This window comes from Scophthalmus maximus, chromosome 13 (genome assembly GCF_022379125.1).
Source record: "Scophthalmus maximus strain ysfricsl-2021 chromosome 13, ASM2237912v1, whole genome shotgun sequence".
NCBI classification, from domain to species: domain Eukaryota; kingdom Metazoa; phylum Chordata; class Actinopteri; order Pleuronectiformes; family Scophthalmidae; genus Scophthalmus; species Scophthalmus maximus.
The window spans coordinates 24,550,584-24,563,142 of record NC_061527.1 but is presented as its reverse complement, the minus strand read 5'-3'; the positions used below and the strand labels follow the sequence as shown (position 1 = coordinate 24,563,142).

Genomic DNA, 12,559 nt, shown 5'->3' with positions numbered 1-12,559 from the left:
TGCATCCTTAGGCGTGCTAATAACTTGGGGTTGGATAATGCTCTGTTTTTAACTGTTTGTAAATTTTTTAATTAAACAGGGTTACCTCAATTTTATCAAGCTGTTTTTAAATAATGGGCCCTTTTTAATCATAAAAGGTGTCCAGAAGCCGACTCTCTGCAGTGGTTGTTGAAAGAACCACTGATACAAGATGCCAGACTGGATGTCAGCAGCAATACAACACCTGGCCTGGAAGACGCGCTGATCCGGTCTGAGACCCTTACATTACAGCAGCTTGTGGATGCAGTGGGGCCGGCGCGGAACAATGCTCAAACTCTGGGCTCTCTGTTGGGGCTGCAGTCGGTGCGGATAGCCCAGAGGATCCTGGAACTATGGGCCCAGAGGCTCTCTGGGAAAGAGGGGAGCTGGCTACAAAAAGAGCAACAAAGAGAAGTGGCAGCTCCTTAATTTTCTTTTAGGTGAAGCTAAAATGGCAATTTATGTAAGCAGCAAAAACTGGGTGGAGAACAGGGAAGGGCAACCTCAGGCCCAGACTCTGGCTAGAGTTTAGAATTTCATAAAAACATCGGAGATATGGAAGCTTTTAAAAAAACAATGGTGCTATGAAAAACTTTTTTTTACTGCTGAAAATAATGAATTGCATTTTGCATAATTTTTAACTGGCTGAGTAGTTTTTTTAAATGAAGTATGCACTAGCACTGTATTGAACTGGATTTACTTTATGTAAATAAAGTGTTTTTTTAAAATCTCAATCTCTCTCCTCTCTCTCTTTCCTCTCAGCAACCGGTCTCAGCAGATGTTCTGGTTCTGTTCAAGATTTCTTCCTGTTAAAAGGGATTTTTTTTCTCCACAGTCTCAGAGCTGCTCATTGTGGGAACTTTTGGGGTTTCTCTAAAATAATAATTTACTATTTAAGGTGCCTTGAGACAATGTTATTTGTAAGGCATATTAAATAATTCCCAGCTATAACACGACCCTTCTCGCTCAATATGCGTCTGCTTGCTTCATTAAGAACGCTTCAGTGTATATTGGTTTCTTGGAGAAGAGTGTTGTTAAATTATTGTTGAGAAGTCGTCATGACTTCTTCTCGCCCATCAAGCAATTCATCTGGCTTTCTGTAGCCAAACAACCTGAAGTCACTCTCATAGAGCTTGTATAGATTCCTCCTGTCCTCAACAGGCACTGTTCTGAACCAGTCCAACACAGAAAAAGGGGAAGTCATGTTAGCATGGGAAGTGGCGAACTTAATGTCATCCTGCAAGCAACATTAAGAGCTTCAGTAGCTGTTCAGCCTCCTCATGAAGAGTCTCCTGATGGCCAATGAAATCGTACCTGAGGAGAAAAAAAAAACACCATGTCAGCCAACAGGTGAAAATTGTGCTATTTATTCACATTGAATTTACTGGTAATTAGTCATTTTACAGATCAAGATCTAGTCACATTTTTCTGAAAATGTCTTCCTTTCATTTAAATTTTTCGTTTTTGTTTTGTGCAAAATCCCATGATACATTATTTGTGTGTCACTCTAAATTGGTAATTCCTCCTCAGGTCAATAAAACCCCCAAAAGGAAACAGAGGACATGATCTTCATAGCTTCGGTCCTGCTGCCTGATGGCCTTACTGTATGTGGCAGGGGTGGCACAGGCGGTGAATCTGCCTCCAGTGGGGTTCAAAGGGCTGGTCCTTCTCTGTCTGTGGGTCCACAAGATATTGAATAAAGTTTTGAAATGAGGGGTGCACCCCTAATGCAAATGCTTCGTCCACTGTATGTGGTGGATCAGACTGGTTGCCATAGAGATGTAGAATGTCTCGGGCATAGTCGTGATAGAAGAGCTCATTGGATTGGTGGAATTTGTTTCTGTAAGCGGAGATGATGCGGACAAATGGGTCCCGGACAAACAGGAACTTGGTGTAGTGCTTCAGCTTTGCCTGTAGTCAGCAAAATAAAATACTGTCATACATATTCTATTCAAACTGACTAACTTCTTTTAGAAACAAAGGCGGATGTGGTTTGTAACGTAGGAACATACTTCTGAGCTCATTGTATGGACTGACCCTCATCTCTGTTCTTGGGAAGCTGTTTGGAAGAGTGAGCTTGTTGGGGAGACGGACAATGCCACCATGTATGGACATTGGGTCACAATAAGCTCGCTCTGGTTCAGTACAAACATCACCCTCTTCCAGTTGGTACAGGCCACCTGTAGATGAGAACAAGGCCAAGAGTCTACAGCCATGCTAGTGGCACTGTAAGGCGTACCCATGGTACATTAAACTAACAAGCCGGTTCATGAACTGTTGTGTGTTGTGTATATTCATATCTGTATCACCTTGGGGATGTAACAGTAGATGATGCCGTGAGTGTCATCCACAAGGAGGTTCTCCAGCTCTTTGTCACTCATATCATCTACACTGCGCTTCCCCTCAGACAATGCCTCTTTGTCATCACTGCAGATTTCGTTTAACTGCTGCTTTCTCTTTTCCTGCACCTGATGCATCCTCTCTGCTGTGATTAGAAGAATAAATAAAAATATGCTGTAACTATCCAAAAATGTTAGTGTTGAATTAACTGTGCTTTAGCTGTGATGACCCCATTCTCTTAAGGAGATAAGGTGGGAGCAAAAGCTGAACATGTTAGTTTAAGAGAGGAACTGTTTTACATTAACAGGCACACACACACACACACACACACACACACACACACACATCTTAGCACTCTGCTTTAACTTGTCCAACATGATGACAAAAATGGATCCAAGTAAAAGTAATCCAAGGGGCAGCAGGACTCTTCTGTGTGCTACCATGGCAGCTGGATTTTTTTCAGTGTCAGTCTACACTAACAAAACAGAAATAATGAAAATACACTGGTTAAAACCTTTAATAAAAAGGCCATAAGCCATCATCTTCTGTTTATTTTGCAAATGAAATACTGAATGAATGAATGTACTGAACCAGTTACATAAGATGCAGATAAACTAAGACTATAGTGCAATAAACATCTACCCCAAGAACTGGAAGTGCAATAACCCACCTCCACTTACTGTCATATATAGTACCACCTCAGTTTTTATTTATAATTATATTTTTTATTTTGTTATTTTTTATATTTGCAATATGCTAAACTTGGTTCGTTTTCTTAATACAATGACAATCAAGATCTACTCAAACACGTTACCTAAAACTGGAAAAATTATTCCAAGACGCAAATAAATTGAAGCTGAATTCACATACTTACACTACTTATATTTCAGTGCTCTTCAAATTATTAAATGAATAACAAAATTTTTGAAACTGATCAAAGTAGTTGGTATCAAAAAACAAGCACATAGATATCCATTAGTTTTCCTTTAACCTAAATATCACATATAATCAATCATCCCATCACCCACCTTGCTCCGCCAGTGAACTGTTATATCTGTGTAAGAGAACAAAACAAATATGGGCTTATCATTAGAAAGGTGTAACAGACAATATTGATTGATTGCATTATAATTTTCAACAAATGTATGTGTCCTTTGAGTAAAAATTTAAATGAAAATGCAATAATCCAATTTTCATTTTCACATCCTTGTATTGGCATTCTATAACTATGTTAAGATGATAATGCAACTTGATAACAATATGAAAATTTAAATGAACACTCTATTTGCCTTCCATTTTCAAAGACTTAACGTTCTCTTCAATGGACAATATGTAAATGTAAATGCAATATAAACGATGCAGACTAATTTTCAATTTAAGCAAGCAAGATGTAGGTCACAAATTCAAATGCTTTTCTTTTTGGGCCGAAACGTCTTAACGTCTTAAGTCTTTAGAAACTTAAACATATTATGCTGATTTGAATCCATCTCTGTTTCAATGCAGTGATGTTTAGAACGGTTTTTGGCTTCCATCTGTTGTGCCAGTGCACAGAGCTCCCCTCGGAGCAGAGCAGCGGGTCTCAGCAGAGCAGAGGTCTGCAGAGGTCTTCACCTCGTAGGGAACTACGAGGTGAATGTTACTGCTCCATGTCCTCTGCAGCCTCTCGGAGTAGCTGCACTACGGACTTCGCCGTCATGCATGACGTGAGTCAGGAAACTTGTCGGTCTCTGGCTACAGGTTCCCAAAATGCAGCCTATGGTGTGTCGCGTCCTTACAGAAGACGAGCCTTGATGAGAGGACTGACAGAGTCAAGTTATAAGAGCGTGGTAACATGGGGGCGGTGTTTCAACTATTGCATTTACATATTGTCCACCGAAGTGCCGGTGAAGTCTTTGAAAATGAAAAGTCAAATGGACTTTGCAATTTCATTTTCAAATGGTTAGAAATGCATTTTAATTTTAATTGTGACCTACATATTGCTTGCTTAAAATTAAATTTGGCTGCATTGTTTATAGTGCATTTACATTTACAGTACATCTAGTCCACTGAAGAGCAGGTTAAGTCTTTGAAAATGAAAAGTCAAATGGCGTTTTCATTTAAATTTTCATATTGTTATCAAATTGCATTAGCATTTTAATATAGTCACAGTATGCATCAGGGATAAAAAATAGATTATTGCATTTTCATTTAAAATTTAACTCAAAAATCACAACATTTGTGCAAAATTATATTTGCTATTGTGGAATTACATTTTCACATTTACATTATCATTTGAATTAAGTCCCCTATAAGCTTCCATAGAAGTCAGTGGTGATGCGCATCGCAAAGTCCACTCTTCCATGGAGTGTTCTATCTTTTAAGATCAATTCATTTCAATTCAATTTTATTTGTATAGCGCCATATCACAACATACATTGTCTCAAGGCACTTTATATAGTGAGGTCAATATTACAATATTACAGGGAAAACCCAACAAATCCCACAATGAGCAAAGTACTTGGCGAAGGTGGAGAGAAAAAACTTCCTTTTAACAGGAAGAAATCTCTGACAGAACCAGACTCAGTTGTGGGCGGTCATCTGTCTCGACCGGTTGGGGTGAGGAGAGAAATGGGGAAGAGAGGAGAGGTGGGCAGAAAGAGGATGGGAGGAGAGACAGTAGGAGAGAAGAGAGAAAGAGGACAGTTGTACAACCGCCGCTTTAATCTCTACTAGACTGACACTTATAACACAAAAAATTACAGTCATGCTGTTGTTATTATTAGTGATAATAATAATAATAATAATATAATAAAAATTAAAAAATTAAGGAGCTGCCACTTCTCTTTGTTGCTCTTTTTGTAGCCAGCTCCCCTCTTTCCCAGAGAGCCTCTGGGCCCATAGTTCCAGGATCCTCTGGGCTATCCGCACCGACTGCAGCCCCAACAGAGAGCCCAGAGTTTGAGCATTGTTCCGCGCCGGCCCCACTGCATCCACAAGCTGCTGTAATGTAAGGGTCTCAGATTAGATTTTGTTGGAGGCCTGGGAGACCGCCATGCCATTCACCGACAGCAAGCGATTCACTTTTGTTCCTGTTCGCCCTCGCCGCCGATGCTATGCTAAAATCACTAACAATACTGGTTAAAAGGTCCCCATCTCTCCGATTTTTCATTAAAACAATAATATCATCTGCATATGCTGATAAAATTTTGCTTCCATTAAAACCAGGTTAAAGCAGACCTTGTAGGCTAGAATGTATTGTTTTGAGGAGGGGTTCCAGGGAGAGTGTTATCACAGCCCTGCCTGACACCACTACACACTCTAAAAGGAGCACACAGACTGCCGTTAATATTAAGCACACTCTCAAACTTACTGTACAGCACCTTGATCTTAGCTATGAAACCAGGGTTGAACCCAAACCTCTCCATGACTTTCCAAAGTAAGTTGTGCTCAACGCAGTCAAAAGCTTTTTCCTGGTCTTGGGAAATCAAACAAGTATCTATACCCAACGAACTAGAAACATCCAAAACATCCCGAATGAGGTCGACATTGTCCACTATGGACCTGCCGGGAACACAATAGGTCTGGTCCCGGTGGATGACCTGCTCCATAACCTTCCCTAGCCTGGAGGCCAATACTTTTGGCAGAAGTTTACAATCCAAACAGAGCAATGACACAGGGTGCCAGTTTCTGATGTCCTGCAGGTTCCCCTTCTTTGGCAGTAATAGGAAGACTGCCCTCCTGCAGGACACTGGCATGGAACCTGAGGCCAGACACTCATTGAACAAATCCCAAAATAGGCCGTAAGGTGAACCCCTTTTCGTTTCATCTCGTTCAGACCTACGGGGTTTACATATTTTTTACTTCAATAAAAAGATCCCTTCGTGTTGAGTGAGAAAATAAAAGTTCTCCACATGTAATCCCACAGTTTTTTTATGATCAGTGTTTTAATTCGGCACTGGTTCGTTCTGGTAATACTAACAGAGCAAAATATGTGTCACAATCTTCACAATGACAAATAAGCCTGTCTCAGCCAGGGTAAATGCAGACTGATTTTCTTAACAGTATGTCAATAATCAGAAAGTAAAATACAAAAGAATTACCATGAAAAATAAAAGCAGTGCATTAGGCCTGTGTATTACTCATTACATGTTATTTATGGTCTCTTTGTCACTGTCACTATCAGGAGAGCTGTCATCAAATGTAGCTCTTTCCTCAGTTTCTTTGGAAACATTCGCACAATTTTGGCACCGACATAAATCTGTGCAAGACTGTCTTGCAGACATACATGAACATCTACCTGTCTCACACGTGCCTTGCCTGCAACTGCAGTGGACAACCTGCAACACACTTTCAGGGGCAGGATTTCTAGTCATCCAGGTCACTGTTAAATCCCCATACTCAAGATGCCATCCATTGCCAACAGGTGACGGGGCACACATCTTAGCGTTAAGAGATGACCTCGTTATTGCTGCTTGGTAGTTTGCCCTTTTGCAGTGTTGGTACAGAGCGTCACTTGTAGGGGGGATGGATAGTTCTGGCAAGGCTGATGATGCCATGCAGAACGCTCTGTATCTCACGTCATTCACATTTTGAGCAGCTGACTGGTCGTACACCTTAACTACGTCAATGATCCTCATTCTGTTGCCAACTCCCGTGAAAAAATACAACCTACATGGTAAATCTGTCTGCAAACTTACAGCAATCACTGCCACATCAGTATCAGGGCTCTTGATGACTACAGTTTTATACTCCTGTGCCACATGCTGTGCATGTAAATACACCCTGGTGTCACATTCCTCATGATCAAATGTCAGATCCTCTACAGTGCTGAGAGTTTGTAGACCCTCCATTACAGTCACACAGTGACATTGTTCATCATGTGCTATGTACAAGCTGAAGTTTTGGCCCAAAGCAGTAAGATCAGCATCTCGCCATGTCACATAGAGGAATTCTGCCAGTGCCTCTTCATTTTTTCCTTCTGACAGAAACTTTTTTCATTGTGTTGGTGTCCTTTGATCCTGTCCATAGATTTGCACCCGTTATGTGCCGCCACCAGCTCTACGTGAGCGTTCTAGATTCTTAATGCTAATTTCTCGATACTGGTCAATCACAAAGTATATTCTTGTACACTTGTGCTGCAGAGCAAGTTTGACTATATACTGCAGTATGGTCTCGGCGAGCTCTCCGAAGTTACTTGGTCTGGACCTAATGGCTTGAATGACTGCCATGCCATCAAAGAGGATAGCACCATCTTCTGGAACTTTGTCAACTAAGCAGTCTCCACCTCTGGTCTCCAATAAATCCATAAGAGCTGATTTGTTTGTTTAAGCAATTGAACCACCAGCACTGGCTTGCCCACAATGCCATCTTTGCATGTATCAAAAGGGTTAAGCATTGAATCAGTGGTGGAAATTATTCTGGTCACAGCCTTTTCATTTTAATTTGTGTGCTGTCAAGGTCTTTTCGTGTCCGTATTTCAGGAGATTTCCCTGCCATAGACTCACATTGTCTTGCTATGGCAGCCCTTTCACGTTGCGACAATATCCAGCGATACATTTGCAGCTCGATTCAGTGTTATCCCTGTCCAGCCACCCTTTGTCTTGGAATCTCTGTTGCATGTTTGCTCAATAGCCTGGTCACAAGCAATAGATGTGAATCCATGCACACTTTGACTTTGGACAGTCCACTGGCCTTTAACACTAAGCTCATTGTGGCAAGAAGGATGTGTGATGGGCAAATTGACCATTTCCAGCCAGTATGAAGGTAAATACCTAGCATAATTGACACGATCATAAGGAAAAAACCATGCCATCATCAAGCGGCCTTGTCGACAGGTGAAGCTGCCAGTCTGATTCTCGTGTTGCTCTCACAAACAAAAGGAGTGTCTGCACCATGTCGATGTATGAAGTCCAGAAATCAAACGTTGTGTTTTCTACACTTTTCCTTTGCACAAAGTCTGTATACTTTGAACACATTTTGTCAAACTTGTCATTTGCACACAAAACATCCATTGTTCTGTCTGGGAATGCACATTTGATCTCAGTGATGACATCCATACACTCATCTCTCTCCTGTGGTGGCAAGGAGTCTAAGAAGGTGATCAATTGGATGCGCTGCAGACTCTCATATAGAAATTTGTGTGCCCTCATGCTGTGGTTGTAGTATTGACCTTCGATCACCCCATTGATGAAACCTGGAGCAACAACTTCAGGCTCAATGAGTATGTCTTATAGTCCTCCATCTCCAAACCTTTTTCCTAGAATACCCAGGTAGGTCATGCATGTGTGAAATTCACCTGGTCTGATCACTAAATGCTTTGTAAAGCCATCGCTCTTCCAGCGGATTTGCTGGGTTTTTGGCATATATAACCTGGTCAAAAACTAACACAATATGGCCCAGTTCTGGCTGATCACCAATTTGGACACTTCGCTTCAGGATTGTGTTGACTGTTGACATCTCTGTCGGCGAACCCTCAATGACTGGAAGATAATACAGTGCTGACTTTTGCAGAGTGCTTTCACCTTGAAGCAATGTATGGAACCTGCCCCGCTTGGGATTGTGCATCTCTCAGCCTCTATGGACTTCACACAAACATATGCCAGTTCAGTTTGTGCAGCAGAACTGAGTGTTCAGTCTGTATGTTTCTGCCTGCAATGGAGTACTTTCATCATACAGCAAGTTCTGTGGCCCTTGTCATTTAGACTGATGGTACTGTTCTACAGGGATTCTGGGGGGTGCTTTGAATGAGGAAACTCCCTTATTCAGTGACTGTCTAATTGTTGCTGACAGGCTCAACTACAGAACTTTGCAGCATAATCCCATTTGCATGATGGGTAGTTCTACAACCAGACAGTGTCTCTTCCCTAAAGTCAATGTTGTCCCACAAAGTGTGATAGGTGCCTCTTTGAGAATCCCTTTGGTATTTTTTCTGTGCTCTCTACTACTTGAAGTTGGGCAAGGCTAGTGTCTAGACTCATAACTGTGTCCCATGATGCACAATGTCCCAGTCTATTTAGAAGTGACACAATTCATGATGAACCTGATAAATGGCGAAGAGTTAGCCCAAGACACAATGATTTAGGCGTCTGCTTCTGGCCCTTAGACGCAAGATACACAATGTCTTGACAAATAGATAACACTTTCAGGTTCAAATCATCTGCAATGTGAACATAACGGTCTATTGTTGGGTCCTCAGATGCAGTATAGTTCGAGTGGCACAACAGAATTTGCTTCAGTCACATTTAAATCATCTGACGTGGGCGGCCAAGGGCATGTCATGCTGGGAGAGTCACATACAAGTCTTTTCAATAACAACGTCGCCGTATAAAGTGTCCATGTCAACCTCCTCTACAATTTATCCTGCCTGCAACATACAAATACAGTGAAAGATTATCAGAAGGATAAAAATAAAAATATATTCACACTGGAAACCAATTTAATTTAAGCTGGCAAAGAAACTAATGGTATTGCAGTTACCTGTAGTTTGAAGCAACAAGACCTCCATGTTTTTTAACCAGATCAGAAAACATCCTTCATAGCTGGGTCATTTTCAGCACCTCTTGGTTTACAATTATTCTTTGGCGGATGATCCTCTCGCAGAATATTTTATAGCTGACATCAAAGGCTGGCTCATTTCTGAAAAGAAAACACATTAATCAGAAAGAAAATACATCTATTGCAAGTTGTTGATGAAATACCTTAAATCACTGTGCCAAAGTTGTGTAGTGATTATTGTGTCTACAGATAATATACAGACTACAATATACAAATCATATATTCAATGTTTACTTGTGTAATGTTAAGGAATTATGAGTTATGAATTGAAAATGCAATACAGTAAATAACTCAGTTCTTTGTCTGGTCTTGCAGTAGACGTTGTCAAAAACCTGGTGTACTGTTTGTAACTGCACCTGTGGTATCGCACCTCCAGAGACACACAGTCTCTATCTTTAATATGCATAAGAATGCTACTGTCTTGCTTCATCTCAGCAGCTTCCTACGGCCTTGAAGTAACAAAAGGATAATTCAGTGAGTGTGTGAGGATGGTGAGGGCCCGCCTGTTGATAAATATTTCTCCCACATTTAACCTTTCAGTCATTCATAGAGAAATCAATACTAGTTCAAAATAAAATTTGACCACTGTGTGTGCATGTGTGTGTGTGTGTGTAAGTGCTTTCAGACATAAATCCAAGTCTGCATGTTCTGCGCATATCGAACGGTTGGTCCGTATATCTGACATTTGGAACTCCAAACTTAGGCAGAGTTAACACTACTTCACCCCAAGAATGGGCTGAAGTGTGAATGAGGTGATGAATCTTGAGGATGTTTTCTATGGTATATTTTATTATGAAAAAGATTGTGGAATTAAATACTTCATCATAAACATGTTATTCTTGTTTGCAAAGTATCACATACATAAATGGAAGTTCAGTGATGGTAAACCTTATTTCCCTGCCTTCTTTAACGATTTGGACAACTACATGGAGTTAATATGATAATCTGCTAAAGCCCAAAGAAGTGTTCTTATATGGAAATTCAATCACTATGACAAATGTGACTCACTTGTAACATTCTCTCTCCTTTTTTTCTGTGTATGCTGTGTGTGTGTGTGTGTGTGTGTGTGTGTGTGTGTGTGTTCTACCTACCAATGTTTCTGCCTGTGACAGATGGACCATCTGGCGTTTGCCTGCCACAGTGATATACTTGTCAGTTTTTTTTGCATATGATGCAGAGGGCAGGAAGCACGGGGCCAGGACAAGGAGTGGGCAGGTCACTGCTAGACCTAAGCTTCTTCATCGGAATGTCACTACTCATAGCCACATCACAATCTTCAGCTTCTGATTGGCCTTTTGCGACTCGTTTCTCGGCTGAATCTAGGCGTTTTTTGTCTATAAACCCCCTGTAACATGTAGGGTAAAAGCCAGCATCTTGGGGAACATTCTCAAACTCGAGATCTACGCAATGTTGGTATGTTTTGGCCATAGACGGACTCTCACCCTGCAATCCAAACCACTGTTTGATGGTCTTCCGGTACGTATCCCATCTCCTATGTAAATCCTTTTGCATTTTCATTTTTGCCCGCCAATAAATGCATAAAATACACTTTATGGACTTTTTCAGTGACTTTTAAGGATTTTCCTCATTGTCGCTACTGCTTACGGACGCCGCCATGTTGGATTCTGTTTACAAAAGGCAGCCACTGTATTGGTCTAGCACGATCACGTGACGTCCGCTTCACCACTTGTGAACAAAATCTGATTATGTCTAGAAAGAACTAGGGCCGAATTAAGGCACTGATCATAAAAAAAACTGCAGGATTACATGTGGAGACCTTTTTTATTTGTCGCTCAACACGAATAGACCTTTTTGTTGAAGTAGAAAATATGAAGACCCTGTAGGTCGGAACGAGATTCACTTTCTAGACACATTTTCTTGGGTCACCTTACGGCCCACAAGGCTTTATAAAATTCCATAGTTGGGCCATCAATGCCAGGAGCGCGCTGTCCATGCATGCCCTCCAGGTCGGTCTGCAGCTCCTGCATCTGGAGGAGGGCTTGGAGTTGTGAGTTTGTCTCTTCAGAGACTTGAGGCAGTCTGTCACAGAACACCTCTAACCTTAACCTCTTGTGTTAAGTGATGAATAAAAACTCACAGCTCACCTTCGTATCTGGCATGGTTCCACGAACTGCTGCCCCGTGTGGATTACTTTCCTCTGCCTGGTCGGCTAAAGCCATTTTTAAACTTTGAGACTTTCAATACAGCCTTGATTTTCTGTGGACTCCCTTAAATGTTCCAGTTCCACTATATCGGTATCTAGATCCTTCATAGATCTGGTGATGTCTCGTGTGACATTGAGGGTGTGCTGCTGACACAACATCTTTATCTGAGTCTTACCATGGTCCCTACACTGCCTAAGACTGCTAAAACCACCCTTCCTCTGTCTAAAAACATCCCAGAAATGAATAAGGACTTCCCTGAACTTGTTGTCAAATGTTAAAACAGAATTAAAATGCCAATATGCACTTTTTGGTAAAATGTTTCTGATAATAACATTACATAATAGCAGGGAATGATCACTAAAACAGGCAGGTAAAATATAACAACTTTTAAAGACATTAAAATGATGTTTAAAACAATAAATATGATCCAGCCTGGCTGAGGAGACCCTGCTCTCTCTGAGGTGGGACCAGGTGTACTGACTACTTTCTGGGTGCATCCTCCT

The 12,559-nt window shown here is 41.2% G+C and overlaps 1 pseudogene; it reads right to left on the bottom strand.

Annotated features, from left to right (window-relative positions):
- Window positions 1-308: 308 nt before the first annotated feature.
- On the bottom strand, window positions 309-12,071 carry LOC118318127 (annotated as a pseudogene).
- Window positions 12,072-12,559: the final 488 nt, after the last annotated feature.